General features: G+C 37.3%; 1 pseudogene; it reads left to right on the top strand.

The window, feature by feature from the left end:
* The window catches only part of LOC148033412 (14-3-3 protein 7-like), a 47130-nt pseudogene extending 42255 nt beyond the window's left edge, over positions 1–4875 (top strand).
* Positions 4876–18405: the final 13530 nt, after the last annotated feature.

Here is an 18405-nt window from a genome sequence, read left to right as displayed (position 1 = left end):
GGATATACCCTCTCCGAATACTTACAAAAATCCTACCCAAGATCATTGGAAAGACTTGAAGAGGCTTATTTGGTACATAAAGCCACCATTAACTTCATTGTTAAATATCACCATTGATAAGGATGTCTATAAAAAGACATATGATATCCAACAAATCACTTCCTTGTGCAAACTACTTAGCTAGACTATGCAAGAAGGGCATTTAGCAACATAGTTTAGTGAGAAGTGGCAAAATCTACCGAATGAAGCTTTGCTCAAAATCTTGGAGATTTTAGAGAAGCTTCAAACTTCCCTTCTTCTCTCCTTCGTGTCACCTTTTTGGTGTGCTTTCATAAGCACATATTGTAGCTCTTCTCAATCCATCTATGAATTGGTGGAAGAAATCCCAAGGCGGGATCTTCTTATAAGGAACTCTTCCAAACTAGTGGCCCTAGCCACTTCCATCAAACATCCAAACAAGAAGAATGATAGTTATCATCGTCTCTTGTTGAGGGGCCATCCAACTTGTTAGTCATCATGGTCAAGTCCAAATGACATTATTGGAAAACATTGTGCAAGATTATAGAGAAAGTGAAAGTGATGACATTTTGAAAAATAACTATGATAACATATGTTTGGAAAAGTGAGGGAGATAGGCTATATAGACCTCTTTAGATAGATCAGCACATAAAGAAGTGGCTTTAATGCCAATATGATGAAGTAGAAGATCTTGACATCAATGATAAGAGCAACAATGATCCTAAAAGAAGTTGTGCTCAAGGTGGGTGAGTATATATTAGTGAAATCCGCACAATATACCTTTAAGAATCCATGAGCTACAAGGTGGGCTTTGAACTTTGAGGTGGAGCCATCAAAATTATATTTGCACCTTAGAATCCATTTTCAAAGAGAATACATTTTTGAATGGTAGAGGGACTCAATCCCATGTCTTGTACAACCATCATCTTATTATGCATTACTAGACATCTTGATTTGGATCTTCAAGTGTGTATTGGATGGCTAGTATCATCGACCTCATGGGTGGTAGTAGTTTTCTATCATGGAGTTTTCCAATTTTGAGTATGAATAGGTACAAAGAGAATCAAGAGTTGTAGTTCTTTGGGGAGCAGAAGAAAGTGAGTGACCATTTGAGAAGTCAAAAGGTTCAGAGGTGTGAGAAGAAAGAGCAAATGATCGATTGAGTTTAGAGGAGTTATAAATTATACGTATTGGAAAATGATATAAGATTTTGACATTAGAGCTTGAGGATAGAGTAGAGTGAACGGATGGGAAAATGCTATTTATATGTGCAAAAAATTAATGAGGAAGAGGGTAAGCACAAAAATCAATGAGGAAGAGGGTAAGCCAAAAAATGTTGGAAAGAGACCATTGGGTGATATCCAACATTGACAATGAGTAGGGTATATATGTAAAGAGCATCAAGAGTTGTGATGGAGAAGAAATCCACTAAACCACTAGAGATGTAAAAAGTTTTGATGGTAAGAGAGAAAAGAGAAAATGATCCCTTGAGTGTCAAGGGGATAGAAATTATGGTTGTTGTCAAGAATCACATGGTGGGGGGACTTGCTTGAGTTGCTACACTAAACACACATCATACACATAAGAGGAAGCTCACTAAAGAACACAAGAAGAGAGATGGAGGCTAAAATGTTTTTTTGCTAGTTTTTTGTTCCTCTTCCATACACAATACAAACACAATACAATGTACACAAAGTATAGAGAAGATACAACATAAAGAAAAGTATCCTACTAAATCCAACATTGCATAATTGATTATACTAATCGATCGGCACTATAAATATGCTAGTTGTAGATATGTATAACAACAACCAAGTATAATAAGTGATAAGTCAATGAACATGTGAGGATTAAAATGACCACCACAGACATACTAAGTGTAGATGTGAGGATTCATCTAATCAGGTGGTCCATCATCAATGTCCACATATGTTGACCTTGCCATCTCAATCCTCCCCCTCAAGCTCAATTGTATCTCTGCAACTCCAAGCAAGCTTTGAACTTTTTGAAGCTTCTCTGCACCCAATGCCTTTGGGAAAATGTTAGCTATCTGATCTTGTGTGCTGACATATACCAAGTCAATCTCTCATGTAAGTACCTTCTCTCTCACAAAGTGGTAATGCACCTCAATGATTTTTGTTCTAGTATGGAACATTGGATTCCTAGCTAGTTGTATGATGCTTATGTGTCACAATGAATGATAACTAGACTATCTCCCTACACATCCAAATGACCCAATAACTTTGGCTCCCATACCACCTCACATATGCCATAGCAGCACATCTATGCCCAACCTCTGTACTCAATAAAGAAATTGTAGGTTGCTTTTTATGCTCCACGTAATTGGTGCACTACCAAGGAAAACATGAATCTGTTGGTAGATCTCTTGTCATTCATGCTACCATCCCAATTAGCATTTGTGTATGCAAATGCATGTATATCCTTACGTGTCTCATAAAAAAATCCATAATGCAAAATTGAACTTCACATACCTCAATATATATCTAAATGCATCAAAATGAGGCTTTCTAGGCATCTGCATAAAATGATTGACAAGGCCAACATCATAACTCAAGTTTGGCCTTGTGATAGTCATATAAATTAGACTCCCTACTATCCTTTTGAACATTGTAGGGTCTTCTATCTCATCCCCAACATCAATACTCAACTTCATAGTCTAGATCAAAGAATGAAATTTTCTTGAAGAGATTAATGTGTTTCTCCTTAGTTAAGGGTGATGACAATGGTATAAAGCAACCAATCAACATGGTAAATACTGCAAGATATCTTAGTTTCCATAAAAGAGATCTAATTGTAGCAAGTTCTTGATTACAAGATGATGTAGTATTTTCTTTAGAGACATGCTAAAGACAAACACCCCTAAATCACATTATCAAATCGCATATTCTTATTCTCTTTCTATGGCTTCATGTTGGTTGGGACCTTATCTATACTTCACATTCACTTCTTTGCAAAATTTTTCTCTATATTAGAAACCACATATTTGAAGTTCAAATATTAAATTGTATCTAGTGATGTTCTCCTTCTTAATTCAAAAATCCCTTTCCATGTTCAAGACAGTTTTTCTCTTTTCCATACTATAGTTTCTAGTTTTCAAGAAGTACTTTTTCATGTCTATTCATTTGCATTACTAGTACCTCTTGCTTGGTCCCTATTATGGTTCAAAGTATTTCTATAGCATATAAAAGCACTTCATCTTGCATAGATAGTGCTCTCTCTCATTCAAGCAACACTTTCTCCTATTCAACCACTTCCTATTTTTCCGAAAGCACCTTGTTATTTTCAAAATAGCTTTTTCATACCCTTTCATATCAAATGCATGTAGAAAAACACTTGTTTTTATCAATAAAAACTTTATGGTGTGTAATGAAAAGATCTTACATAGGAAATGCTGAGATATTTGCAATCACACCTAATGTAGCCTCTTTGTATGAGGCAGTTTGGGCTGAAGACATGCAAGCTGCTCTGTAGGAATCCCATATGCACAGAGAGGGAAAACTACTACACATCCAGCAACTATAAAGCATTGTAATTGACTACCACTTTTCATATGGAATGAATACAATGTCATGATGCTTTTTACTTTCAATTGAGTGTCTTGTCTCTGTCAGTCCTACACAAGATTGTGTTGATGAGTCTAACCTGCCATCTTGGAACCTAATTCACTTGTGTAATAGTTGGTCTTCAATCCTTGGTCAATGTCATCATGAGTTCACTCTATGCCTACAAGCCGCCATAGCCATGCTCTAGATCCACATCTTTCACATGGTATCAGAGCCCACTCAGGCATGGCAGTGCTTCTTCAGCTCTATTTCACTGTCATGTAGCTTGGCTTGAGCTCAATCCCCAGCTCAAGACCTTATCTCCCACTTCTTCTCCTCACTTTACTTACATAGCCAAGCAACTTGGTGCTTTCATATCTCTCTCTCTCTCTCTTCTTTTCTGTCGTATGCTTTCTTCTTCCTCTCTCCATAGTCCCAGCCATGGCGTTCCTCCGATATCTTCTTCCCACACCTTTTCTTTCTTGGGACCTTCACATCCACTATCCCCCTTCCCGTGTTTGGATCTCATCGATCTGTACCACTTTACTCGAGTCACTTCCTCCCTCCTATACACCATGAGTGTACCGAGAAGGAGCATGAAATCCATGTCTACATTGCCAAGCTTGCTGAGCAAGCAGAGTGATATGATGAGACGGTTGAGTCGATGAAAAAAGTGGCCAAGCTTGATGTAGAATTGACAGTCGAAGTAAGGAACCTGTTGTCTGTTGTCCATAAGAATGTCATTGGAGCTCGTCGGGCTTCATGGAGGCTATTGTCTTCCATTGAGCAAAAAGAAGAAGCAAAAGCCAACGAAAAAAATGTTAAACTGATTAAAGAATATCGTCACAAAGTGGAGGAGAACTGTCCAATATCTGCAACAATCTCTTGATGATTATTGATGAGCACTTTATTCCTTCATCCAGCATAGGAAAATCGACAATGTTTTATTACAAGATGAAAGGTGATTATTTTCGGTATTTGACCGAGTTTAAGATGACAGTGAAAGAAAAGAGGCTGTAGATCAGTCTCTTAAAGCTTATCAGGAACTGTATCAAACATAGTTGTTACAAATTTGCCACCTACCCACCCTATTCGACTTGGACTAGTTTTGAAATTTTCACTTTTTTGTTATGAAATTATGAATTCTCCTAAGCGGGCATGTCATCTTGCTAAGCAGGTCTTTGATGAAGCTATAACAGAGCTTGATACACTGAGTGAATATTCACACAAGGACAGTACATTAATAATGCAATTGCTAAGGGACAACTTGACTTTGTGGACATCAAACCGTTAAGAAGATGGAGGAAGACATGTAGCTGCCTATTTATCCAAATTCCATCAATGTACCCATTTGAAGACCTTAAAGACATGAAAGTGCAAAAGTTTGAAGACATTTTCGCTGCCTCAAAGACTGTACCTTTGCTTGACAGGGACCAGAAAGATAACAACCAGATGACTAAGGCAAGCAAAGTCCATGAAAATGATGACCATGAAGGAAAGATCAAAGAGAAAAAGAATAAGAAGAAGAAGCAGAAAAATCATGAAGACTCTGAAGCAGCAAGCAAAGTGAAGAGCAAGTACATGATCAAAAAGAGCAAGCTGGACTACATCAATATCTATAATGAACAGAATATCTATGTCAAAAGAAATGCTAAAAACCAAAAGGGTCTTACGGTCCTTGATCAAAATTTTTACTGACTTTTTTAGCCTTGTAATGTCTAGCCTTTTCAAAAGTGTTACTAGCACCTTTCTATTTTGTGGACAATTCTCTATCCAAAAAAGCATTGTTTTATTTTATCAATATCTTTTCCAATTTTGAAAGTACATTTTTAAATCTAAAAGCATTTTTCTATTCCAAAAGCACTTTTTAGATCGTATAGCTCTTTTCTAGTACTGAAAGTGCTTTTCCATTTGCAAAAGTACTTTTCTATTTCAAAGAGTAGTTGTCACAAAATTTGTATCTTCCATTGGGGACTTGATTTTTAGTCCATTTGTAGTACTCCCAATCATATGGAGAGTATTCTCTTGGAGAAATCCAGTGATAACCACTACTTATTTCCTAGAAAACATATGTAGCATAATATTTTTTTACATTCTGACATGCAAGTAGAGATTTTAAAGAGATTTAAGAGAACATATCCCTATATTGAGATCTCTTTGAGATGTGTTGAGGACTTGAAGCCATACTTTGTATCACAATTGAAAGAGAGGTATACATATTGTGGCATTGCTCATGTCCAAATGATGTTTTTGAAATATGCTTTTAATTTCATGTGCCAAAGGACTCATAACACAAGCTACACATGTGCAAGCTCTCTATGCACCCATGGTGTAAAGCATTCTACTTGCATAGCAGGGCTTTCTATTTACTATGGAGTCACATCTCTTTGAAAGTATTTTTGCTGTATCCTAAACCCAATGGGTCTGCATTTCATGATAGAAGATGCATTTTTGGGATTTTTTATTAATATGGCATTGAAAAATTGGCTTTGTGCCTAATGGAGATTAGCAATATATCATTATTGCTATCAGTTAAGGTGTTTCAAGATAGAAATTGGAGTCAATGAGAGTGGTAAAAAGAAGAAGAGGAAAGATCTCTGAGTGCAGCAAATGGGGTGGCTAGAATGAGTCCAGAGTGTGTATCCCTTTTGAAAGAGAATACTAGATGCTTCATTGTTCATAACTTCATCCATAGGTGGTAGAGTTAGCAAATTGAAGATTTCCTAGCAAGGTATCTTGATGCCATAGTGGTCTTAATGATTGACTTTGTAGAGAACTATTCCTTCAAAGAACAAAATGAAATATATTCTCTGCATTGGCATGTCACAATATTGGTACATAAAAGTTATTTTTGTTATAATGACGATGTGAAAAAGACTTATCACTTCTGTATCTCTCATGACAAAACACATGAAACATTGTTTATCTAGCACCATTTCCTTTTGCATGACAAGTGGTTGAAGAGTCAATGGTATGAGTGGAAACCTCATTATGTGTGATGCAATGATTATGTATCATAATTCAAGGTAAAGTGTCCATTCTATCTCATGGCAATATACTTCATTATGACTGGTCTAGAGATTTTCTAGAAATGTATGCTAAAACATGCTTCAGATTGTGTTACTTTCTTGAGGCAAGGTTTCTAACAATGACATACACATGAATTTTTAGGAGATCAAGGTAGGTGACATAGGCAAATAAAATCAATAGGATTGCAAGCACATAACCAAGTCTTGCTCAATGCATTCAATGAATTGATATTCACTAATACAAATTCTATACCATGTTGAGCACTATCATGCTTTTGTGACAAGTGAATGGACAAGAATTAGAGAAGATGCAAAAACAAGCATATTGTTTAGGATTGGGAGTACCACACCATTGAATCCCTTGCTGATGTTGTATAGGAAGACAATAACTATAGTCATGACTAGGATACTAGTCTTCCAACATATGTAAGACACCCAAATGCATTGAGTGATGTATTTTCTATTGGGGACAACTTTGTTGTTAATGGGGATGAAAACCTAAATGGGGTAGATTTTTCATCATTAAATGGCATTTCTACCTAGGAGAAGCTAACTGAGGCATGGTCTAATAACTAGGGCAATGTCCTTCTAGCACACTCATTGGTGATTTGTGGGCACTACTCTAAAGGCTTGTAGAAATATGTTTGGTGGTGTCTTGTGGAAAAGCCCCATGTTCTCATGTATTCATAGTTGGTTTGGGCCATGAAGTTTCCATATGGAGTGTGCATATGGTCAAGTAAACCTGCACATGTGAGACAAAGAGATAGAAGAAAATATTTATAATAGCATGCTCCTAATATGTAAAGTGACTATGGAGTAGGATACAAACATGTGATCTACATTATAATGTATAATATTCTATCAATATAAAATGTTTAGTGCTTCATGCCTTAGATTGAGTGCAATACAATAGTGTGCAAAATATTGATAAGGGGTAACATTTGGGTGATTCATATATATAGCATACCAACTTGTAGCCATACATAGTTAGCATAATACAAAAGCAATTCTAGGACATTTCTTGGCAATCTATAAGCAATCTTTTTGGTGTGATTTGAGTCTTCTTTAACATCTAGACCAATCCATATTGGCCATCATCCTTTCTTTCCCCAATGCATTTCTAGCCAACTCCATCTGCCTAGCCTACCTCTCATCTTTCACTGCTCCCAAGGGTTAGAATGCACAATCTCTATAGGGTTAGTGGACTAGAGCTACTTGTAAAGAAAAAGTTTCCAATACCTCCATCAAAAACAATTTGAACTTTGTTCCCTCCTCTTTTTCAGCAAGTACATCCATTCTTGGAATAACTAGGAAGGTCCCATTGGAATTGCCATACACTTTTGCAAGTGTATCATCAACAATCAAAGTGTCGAATGTGCTATAGGTAGGGTTGTGCTTCCAAAATTCATCTAGCTATTTGAAGAAAATCAGCTTCCCCCCATGATAAGGGATGCTTGCCACCTTGTAGAGCTCTTGGCCAAAAATCCCTTAGAAAAACATTGTACCAATTCCATGCATTGATCCAAGTTATCTAGAGCATTATATGGCATTGAGCAGCTTTAGAGAAACAAGTTTGCACACTGTCTTATATCATAGAGAAACTAGTCAACATCACTCTACACATAATATTTTTCTTATTCACTTTGGTTTGTATCACATCCTCAAAATTAAAACTGGGTAGTTGAATCTTGCTATCATAGAAATAATAGAGTGTGTTATTTAAGTCTAATATTAGAGCGAGCCTACCCTCAACAAATATAAGTGGCCTTTGAACCTCTGTTGGTAGCTTGTTAATGTATATCCCATCTGTAACATTGGCATCTTTTGTTTCCCTAAATCAATACAAATGGTTAAAAATTAATTTAACAATGAAAGGGCTTTAAAAAGTTACAAATGGTAGAGGAGAGACAAAGTATACTAAAAACACAACAATGTAATACAAGCTTGCACAACAAACAAAAGTTCTCATTTCTCATTATTGTCCAAACAAACTTAACATCAAAGGCAAATTTAAAAAAACATAAAAGCATTAAAACTTCTTACAAGCATATGATTTGGGCATTCGAGAGGGTATCATCAATGGAGCTAATGCACTAGTTTTTTTGGGGGGGTGGCAACTCTAGTGTGGGGTGTGTTGAAGTTTCTACCTTCCTGTGCTCATTAGAAAGTGCGCCTGCCCCCATCCTTTGCCTAATGAAACCTATGCTAGATGATTCAGTGTTTTCTATAGTGCGCTTCTGCCTTATTTATTTTCTCATATGCAATAGTGTATAGTCTCCATCCATATCTACATCTAAACCTTCTTCTACCACAACACAATCCTTCTCTTTGACATTCTCATCCTTTGTTATTGGGTTGATGCCAACTTCTTCTCCTTGCTCTGCAGCATGTGTCCTAGGATTTGGTTGTTGTCTTCCTTTGTCAGCCATCTTTTCTTTTTTGATCAAATTGTTTGTGCCTATTGCTCCTAGTGTCTGGCTTGTATGCAAAGCTAGGACATCCTCTTCCAGGACTATCTACTTCTCAACACACAAGTTAACTATAAAAAAATCATAACCAACAACCTATCTTGAGATCGGAGTTGTTTCCTCTCTGAAATCTCTCTTGCTTGACGGAGAATGAGAAGTCCCCAAAAAATTAAACATTTTAAATAGTTAGAATTTATTAATGAAATTTGTATATTGATTTTTCTTGCTGATATAAGTGTGTGTATTGTTTTCCATGGGGATTGTAAGGACCCATGATTTCATAATTTTAGGTATTGCATGGGCACAACCATGGTGCACACATGTCTCTCTAGATGCTTACAACTTGACTTTTTTGTGTCACTATGGATGCACAGAAGCTGGAAAAACATAATGGGTGAAACTCTTATTCATATGCAAGCATGTATATCCTAGTGACATCTCTCACGTCCAAACAAATCCACACCTGAAACACATTTCACCCAAATGCACATGTGGCCTCAAAGCATTTGAGATCTATGGGTGAGAACAATGGTTAGCATCAGCCTTCTCTTCACATGATCTACCATCACCTCTAGAATCTTGAGGTACAAAGCTACATCATCAACATTAGCAAATGATATTCATATAATTTCTAGGAGAAAAAACCATAAAGCAATTATTATCAGTAGTTCTTGTAAAGCAAACACCATAAAATAACTAATTGTAATGTGAACTTCTAAAAGTACTTTACATATTTCAAAAAGTGCTTTTGAATCATTTAAACACTTTAAAAAGTACTTTAAGTTTTAGAGCATATGTAAGTGGAAAAACCACTTTAAACATTTTAGTTTTGGACCATTATAAACATGTGGGAAAAACACTTTTTAAAGCTTCAAAGAAAGTTGAAGTGAAAAAATCACTTTACATGTTTTAAAATATTTTTTATCCCTGATAATATTTTAGAAAGCACTTTATTATTCAAAGCAAATTTAAACAATTCAAAAGTGTTATTTAATCCTTAAAGACATTTCAGAATGCATCTTAAGAGTCAAGGTGCATCTAAGTGATACTTTAGACATGGAAAAGCACTTTTGATATGTGCAAAAACATTTTTTTCTAAATGAAAAGTGCTTCTGTCACACAAAAGTGATTCTCACCATTGAGAAAGAGCCTTGGCATACCAAATTCGCTTTAATCTATAAAAGCACTTTGCAAATTCTAAAAGTGCTTTCTTCACCCTAATACCTTTTGAATGCATTTAATATTTGTTCTTATATTACATAAAGTAATTTTAATCTATATAAAAGTACTTTTGGACCCTTGAAGTTACAAAACCATAAAACTAGAAGAAAACTATTAACAAAGTATTTTTAATCTATACAAGAGAGCAATGTTGGATCTTGAAAAGTTACAAAACTACAAAATATACAACTATTAATATAATTTTTAAAAAATCATTTAAAAAATTTGTAGCTATTAAAAAAATTAAAGAATAACTATAATTTTGTGTGACTAAAGTGATTGTCAGAAAGAAGCAACCACTCTTACCTAGTAATGGGCAATCATGTTATTGTCTATATAGTAGGTTGATGGGTCTACACCATGTAGGTAAGTTTAGACTCATAGGCCTCAATATTTTGTTGTAGTCTAACAATTTTTACACCATCATGACTCAAACTAGCATTCAATTCATCAAGCTCTAACCTGAGCATCTACAATGTTACGAGGTTTGTCACCTAGGGTTTCTTAAGTCAGCCTCTCAACGAAACGCTCGCGAGGCTGAACCCACTGGGATTGACCTGAAATCTTGGTCCCTAGAGGTCAAGGTCTCCTAACAGTATTCTAGCATTGGGGGCCCTAGACATCCTACTTTATGCAGAGATACCCAAGCCGAAGCAGACCCATGCCACACTTGGTTCAAAGATAATGGGAAACAAGAGGGATGATTGCTCGACCTCTCTACCCGTAGGGCATAGTCCCATTCTAGTCCCCTAAAACGGCATGGATCAAGGTGCTAACCTGACAATTCCTAAGGGTCTTTGTGAGAAGTCTCCTAGTTCTTTAGGACCACCCTATCATAGGACGATCGGACCCGTCGGGGGTTCTGCCACTCGCTTCCCTCAGTAGGCATTTTTTAGTTATTTAATTAGGTCCTATCACATTTATATGCAACATTTAAAATCAGCTTCATTAATTAAGCCTTTTAGGAAACAAGGTTCGTTCGTGTAACTTATAGCACTGACATAAAATCAGAGCAAGCAGTCCTTTTGACAAACAAGTCCCTTAACTTATCTTCAAGTTAGTCTTGTGCCCATACATGAGAAATTATATGTCCCTTCTACCCTGCAGAAGTAACTGGTCCAAATCACATGGCACCACAATTTCCATCATACTTGGCAAGGAGTGTGCAGAGCTCCACCTGACCCGCAAGCTGCCTAGGAGTGAAAACATTATTCTCGTGGTTGGCCTTTTCACCACTCAACCTTTGGCCCATGAATCAAGTAGTGTCGTTTTCGAGTTATGTGATCTTGGAGATGATCCACCCATGCAAAGAACCTTTCTTAATTAAATCCTTTAAGAATCAAGCACAAACAAGGCATTCAGCCCTAATATCATCTTTTAGAAAACATTCATTTATCCCCATGGCAACTTGTCATCAAGACCCCTACAATGAATTTACCATAAATCACAAGCACTTGGAATAATCATCCAAACAACAATCCAGCAATCAGTTGAATTTAAAAGCATTTAGGGTGTTGTTCGATCAACCAACAAAAACAATGGTATTCTTTTCCAAACATTGCAAGAGTAGACGTGATAACATTTTCATCCGAATATTCGCTCTCCCCCTTGGGATCTAAGAGCAATGCCATGCAAAATTTTACTTAACACTTCAGCCAAGACATACGTTAAGGTCTCGTACAACTATGCAAGATGTAAATTCTATAGATCGCTCACATTGATTGATAATCCAACCTTCTTCCAACAAATATAAAAGTATTGATCTTTACTTTGACTTAGGGTTTTCCCAATCCTTGAGCTCTCCACTTGCCTTTGAGGCCTAGAGTTCTTGTTTGTACCTAGCCTAGTCCCCGAATTGTTTTGATGAAACGGATCTCAAGGCATCTTAGTTGTAATCCTTATGATCGTTGTTTGTACTAACTACACACATCATCAAGATCCCAATGAACTATCAGTTCGTGATATTAGCAAGAGCTTGGGCAAAGACCTTAGAGTTTCAAGAATGGATTTCCTTTAGGTTAGATTGCCTACCATGCAATCCATCAAGCGTGCAAGCTACAATATACCTTCAGTGGGGTGAAAAACATATCTATTATTTACAAGCAAGGGGAGTCGACAATACTTTGAAACCTTATATGTTGTTTATGCTATGCATGTATTTTATTGCATAGCATCTAGTCGCAATTTTACCTCTCTTGATACAAGCACTTTGCAAACTCCATCTTTTGAATATTTGGAATTAACTTTATCCTTTCAATTAACCTATTCTCATGCAACATAGTGAGCCTCAACTCGAGTGGTTGCGCGAAGTATACCTCCTCCTTGAGATCTCTATTCAAGAACCTAGAATTACATTTGGCAAACTAGCCGCTTCTTATGAGTGGCCATTGCAAGTATTATGAAAATAGTAGTAATGTTAGATATGATCAATGCCCTACCCTCATTAGGTGCTACCAATGATCCATGGTGCTCAAAGTTGTAAGGCCCCCATTATGAGGAGAAGCCAAATGTGAGCCCGGACATTGGTTGAGTCCTGACTTGTATATCAAATAAGGTCTATGTGACCGAATGGCAAAAAGGTGACCATTGTGGGTCTAATCTTTAGGTTAGACGGAGTGGTTAAGTTGGTAGCAACTTGAGGCACATTGCATCGAGTTGTGGGGTAAGGGAGTTAAAAGGGGCCCCTATTGTGGGGTCTGGGGGCGCAGAAGCGGCCCCTGGCTAGGGGGGTCCCAGGGGGGTCAGTGGCTCCCCTGGCGGGGGTCCAGGGGCAACGCCCCCGGCCTGATGGTAAAGGAAATATTCCCTGGAATATTCCCTGGCCGACTAGTGGAGGCTTATATGGTAAGTCGTTTAGGCCAACCTCATGGCCTTCGCAGGCTATAAAAGCTAAACCCCTTCACAACCATCGATCACTCATCTTTCACCCAGTCAGAGTTGTTGTTCCAGCTAGCCTTAAGCTCTTCACCTATCTTCTGTCTAGATCGCCATCTAAGCTTCACACAGTGGAAGCGCATGGGTGGACAGAGCCATCTTTGTATCAGTTGTTTGGAGTTAAAGAATTTACTGATTCTCCTCTTATCTGTTGTGTACTCTCTATCTCTTTCTCAGATTCTGTTCGCTTGGCGGTGTAATATTTTACAAGTAATTCTAGCCATTGGAGAAAATGATTCTTAAAAATCAAATTTTTCAACTTCTGAAAATCCTTGTGCAACTAATGTGGCTTTGTACTTTTCTAATTTATCATTAGCCTTATACTTTACCTTCCAAACCCACTTGGTGCCAATAATCTTTCTCTTTTTTAGCTAATCCACTAGCTCCTAAGTAGCATTTTTCATTATGCTGTCTTACTCGGCTTGCATAGCTACTCTCTATGTTGGATTGTCAAGTCCTTCTTCCAAGTTTGCTAGCTCCTTTACATCTCTCATGATGTGAGCCATCAAGGCCATATTGGCTATGTGAGTAGAAGCCTTTGTTTGCTCCTATATTCTCAAAGACCTCCTTGGTCCATTTGACTTTTCCTCAACTGTGGTAGGCATAAGATTACTGTGATCATAGAGTTTCTTCACGCCTCGCAGTAATGGCTTTTCCAGTGGCGTGATTGCAGGTTGGTGAACTTTTCCTCATCATCTGCCGAAGATTATACTTCCTCCTCCTTGAGGGTAGGGATAGTTGTTGGGATAGGTTCATAGTGGACTACTTCTTCGCTAGATGATAAAGTGGAAGAACTTATATTCTCCTCCTCCATTGTATGTGGCAACACCACATCATAGCTTGCTATGATTTTCTTTGCCTCTTGGTCATACAATTTATAAGCCTTTTGCTCATCCTTATAACCCAAGAAGATAAATTTTGTGCTTGCTAAATTTAACTTATTTCTCTTATCCTTTGGAACATGTACATAAGATTCACATCCAAAAGTTTTAAAGTGTGAGAGATGGTTTCTTACTAGAATAGGCCTCATGAGGAGTTTTGCCCTTAGGAGCCTTTGTCTAACTCAGCTTGAGAATGTAGATTGTAGTATTAACAGTTTTTGCCCAAAACTAGTTAGGCCATCACTTACCCTAAAGTATGCACCTTGCCATTTCACAATGGTGCAGTTTTGACATTCATAATGTCATTTTTCTAAGGTGTATGTGGTATTGTCAATTGCCACTTAATCCCTTTGCTCTTGTAAAAGTCTTCAAACTCCTTCAAGTGGAACTCACCACCACCATCTGTTCTAAACTTCTTCACTCTTTGTCATGTTTCATTCTCAACAATTTTTAGTCATTCTTTAAACTTACCAAAAGCTTGAGCCTTATCATAAAGAAAGTATACCCACATCTTCCTACTGTAGTCATTTGATGATCAACATAAAATAGGAAGATCCTCCCAAGGCTTGTGTAGATATTTTATTGCACAAGTCAGCATGCACCAACTTTAGAGGAGCCTTTGCTTTATTATTGCTTTCTTGTGGAAATGTATTTCTATGTTGCTTGCCCATCATACAAGCTTCATGTGGTTCCTTCATTTCAGTTACTGTAGGTAGATGAGTAACCATACCTTGCTTATGCATCACCTTTAACAGTGCAAAACCAATGTGACCAAATCTTTCATGCCAAATTTTATTTATGCCCACACCAAAAATTTCTATAATAGTACTTAGCTCATATATGGTGTTCCTTCTTTCTCCTTTGCTGACAACTTTGCTAACACTGTCGATAATTTCTACACCTATCCTAGTGAATCTTACCTCATGGGGGCCAATATCAACTATAGAAGCAAATGATAATAGATTTCTCTTAATTCTTTGGAACATACAATTTTAAATATTATTTAATTCACCATTTTTAGCAACAAAGGAGTATAAGTGCCTTTAGTAGGGCATTTTGCATCATTCCCAACCATCACAGTGACTGATTCTTGCAGAGGCTTCATAGAAATATATAGACCTTTCTTGTTGGCGCAGGAGGTACCACTATCCAATATTCATGAGTCAGTGTAGATATTTCTTATGTCAAGGAACATAACTACTTAATGGTTGCCATGAATAACTCCAACTTTGCATCAACTGTTTTGGCTAACAGTGCCATTCTTTTCATCTGCTTTCTTGACATGATAATCTGCAATTGCATGCCCTTTCTTCTTGTAGTAGAAGCACTCTTCTTGAAAAATTTTCTTACCATATTTCTTTTTTTGTCACCATTGGTAGAGAAACTACCTTTGCCTTTTATATTGGTAGAGGATGCAACATCTCCACCACTGCTACTACTCCTTCAACTGTCTCTCCTTTAGCACACAACAAATATGAGAAGAACAGAAACTGCTTTAATTTCAAATGAATTGATACAAAGATGGCTCTATCCACTCGTGCACTTCAACTGTGAAGCTTAGATGGCAATCCAAATAGACGATAGGTGAAGAGCTTAAGGGTAGCTATAATAACTTTGACTGGGTGAAAGATAGATTGACAATGGCTCTGGAGGGGTTTTCCTTTTATAGCCTAGGAAGGTAGTATGGTTGGTCTATCTAACCATATTATGAACCTCGTTCCCTAGTTCTCCAAGGAATATTCTAGGGAATATTTTCTTTACCATCAGGGAGAGGGGATGCTACCCTTGGACCCTCGTCTCAGGGGAGGCCGCTGTCTCCTATGAGACTAGAATCTTATAAGGGTGGGGCATTGAGCATATCTAATAGTATTGACTCTCCTATATGTGCTTGAGCTTCCTTTATCCAGCCTCTCACTTTCTCTATGATTTTCAATTGGTGCTTTGGATCAAGATACTCTCCTACCTTAGCACTCCCCTTCTTCTTAGTCTTTGGGATTGAACTTTCAGGTTTGATATCACGTACTTTTCTCCCTGACATCAATGCAGTGGAACCATCGCTTTTAGATTGATCTTTCATTTAGCTCTTTTCTTCTTCTTCTTCTTCTTCTTCTTTTTCTTCTTGCCAATTGAGGAAACATCCACATTACTAGGTCTAGGTATTGACACCCCAATTGGCATGTGCCCTAGTCATTTACATTCAGCGGAATGGGTTTCGTTTTGTCATCGATTGATTCAACACGAACAAGACCTAGGGGAATTGAAGGTATGCCTATGTTGCTAGATGATGCTTTCCTCCTTGGAAAACCTTCATACAAATGTGTAACCTCATACTTCAGGCATGTGTCCTAGTCATTTACATTCAGTGGAATGGGTTTCGTTTTGTCATCGAGTGATTCAACACCAACAAGACCTAGGGGAATTGAAGGTATGCCTATGTTGCTAGATTATGCTTTCCTCCTTGAAAAACCTTCATACAAATGTGTAACCTCGTACTTCAGGCATCTCAACTTAGCTTTGTCTTTGTTGGACTATTCTTGTTTGAGAAGGCATTGATAAGAAATGTGTTAAGGATGGCCATAATTCCTTCCAACAAGTCACTAGTTGTTGGTGCACAAATCGGATGCTGTATGTGTATGTAGCGAGCGCCGGAAGGTCCCCAAGAACAAAGAACTCTACTTTAAGCTCAAAATTCAAGAGAATAGACTTGCACGACATGAGACAAAAAGACCAATTGGGTACAATCTCCCCCCATGCCTTGTGTGAGCGCTCCATAAGGCATGTATTTATAAATTTATTCATCTCAAAGCTAAAAAATAGCCCAATTTTACAATTAGCATGCTTTTGGCTTTTGTGCTAGCTTTTGTCCAAATAAAGAATAAAGCGGTTGGGTGGCCCAAGAGTCGAGCTGTGTCCAAATACAATATCCAATAATGAATATTTAAACAGTGCACCCATGCGCATTTAAAAAAATAAATATTTATTGAGTTCTTCAATAAATAAGTGTACCTAAATAAATATTAGCGCCACACCTTTAATGATAAGACGTGCGCCCATCAAAAAATGATAATTTCTTCTAAGTAAACTGAATACATAAAATCGCCTAGTGTTTCCCAATGCCACCACCGCCTCCTCTACACATCAACTGAAGCATTTACAATTGTTAGAAAATAATACAATTAAACCGACAAAAGTGAATACCTAGCTGTCTTTAGCTACAAAATAAATAGGTTGGAACTCTATCCTAACCTTAATTTAATACGAGTGTGCACTCAAAACTCATAAACGTCCATTAATTTAAATATGTATTTTGCAAAATCACCCACTATGGAATCACCCACTTGCACATTAAATTAGTGTGATGCCCGAAAAGGATAGGCATCCCCATCAACTTGTTGCACAAGGAATCCACCTTGTATACAAACCCCGACAAATAAATATAGTTTTACAGAATCCACCGCAAAACCTCACAGAATCCACCGTGGAATAAAAACTCACGGAATCCACCATGGTCTCATGGAATCCATTGTGGAATATGCCTCCTGGCATCATATCCCCCGGGTGGGATAACAATTGTCCTCAATTGCTACTATTAGCTCAATGTGGAGCTAGCAGTGAGGGGTAAGCACTTAGGTTGCGAGCATGCATCCATTGGGCCTCTTCAATAGGATGATTTTTAAACTTAACCAAACATCTAGAATATCCACGGCCAGTTCTAGTGGTCATAAAGTCAGTGTCTAGAATAGTTTCTGGTTCAAGGATTTCAATTTCTTCTTCTAACAAAGGAGGGTTTTCATAGACAGGGTGTACAGGTAATTGGACTCTAAAAGGTCGTAACAAAATGATATGAAAAGTATTGTGGATTTTCCAGTGTTGGGGTAGTTCTAATTTAAATGCATTGTCATTGATTTTGTGAATGATCTTGAAAGGTCCATAAAATCTAGGGTCTAACTTAACAACATGGTATTTCTCAACACTTTGTAATCTTCTCTTTTCAATGCGTAACCAAACATAATCATCAACTTTGAAACTCATAGGTTTTCTTTTCTTGTTAGTTTGTTTTGTGTATGATTACTGGGCGTTCGCAATCATGTCTTTGACTTCAGCAAAAATAATAGCATGCATATTGGCAATATCATCAGCAGCTTTAACTTTGTTTGACAATGAGGTAACAGGTGTAGGCAATCTATGTCCATAAATGATTTAAAAAGGTGCTTTCTGTGTAGCTGTATGTGGTGTGCTATTGTATGCAAATTGAAGTAAATGCAAATGTATCCCATGTTTGTGGTTTTGA

This window comes from Lygodium microphyllum, chromosome 7 (assembly GCF_053477565.2).
Source record: "Lygodium microphyllum isolate KBCC chromosome 7, Lygodium_microphyllum_v1.1.10, whole genome shotgun sequence".
In the NCBI taxonomy this organism is placed as follows: domain Eukaryota; kingdom Viridiplantae; phylum Streptophyta; class Polypodiopsida; order Schizaeales; family Lygodiaceae; genus Lygodium; species Lygodium microphyllum.
Note: the sequence above shows the minus strand (reverse complement) of the source record. Positions and strands in the feature narration are given on the sequence as shown.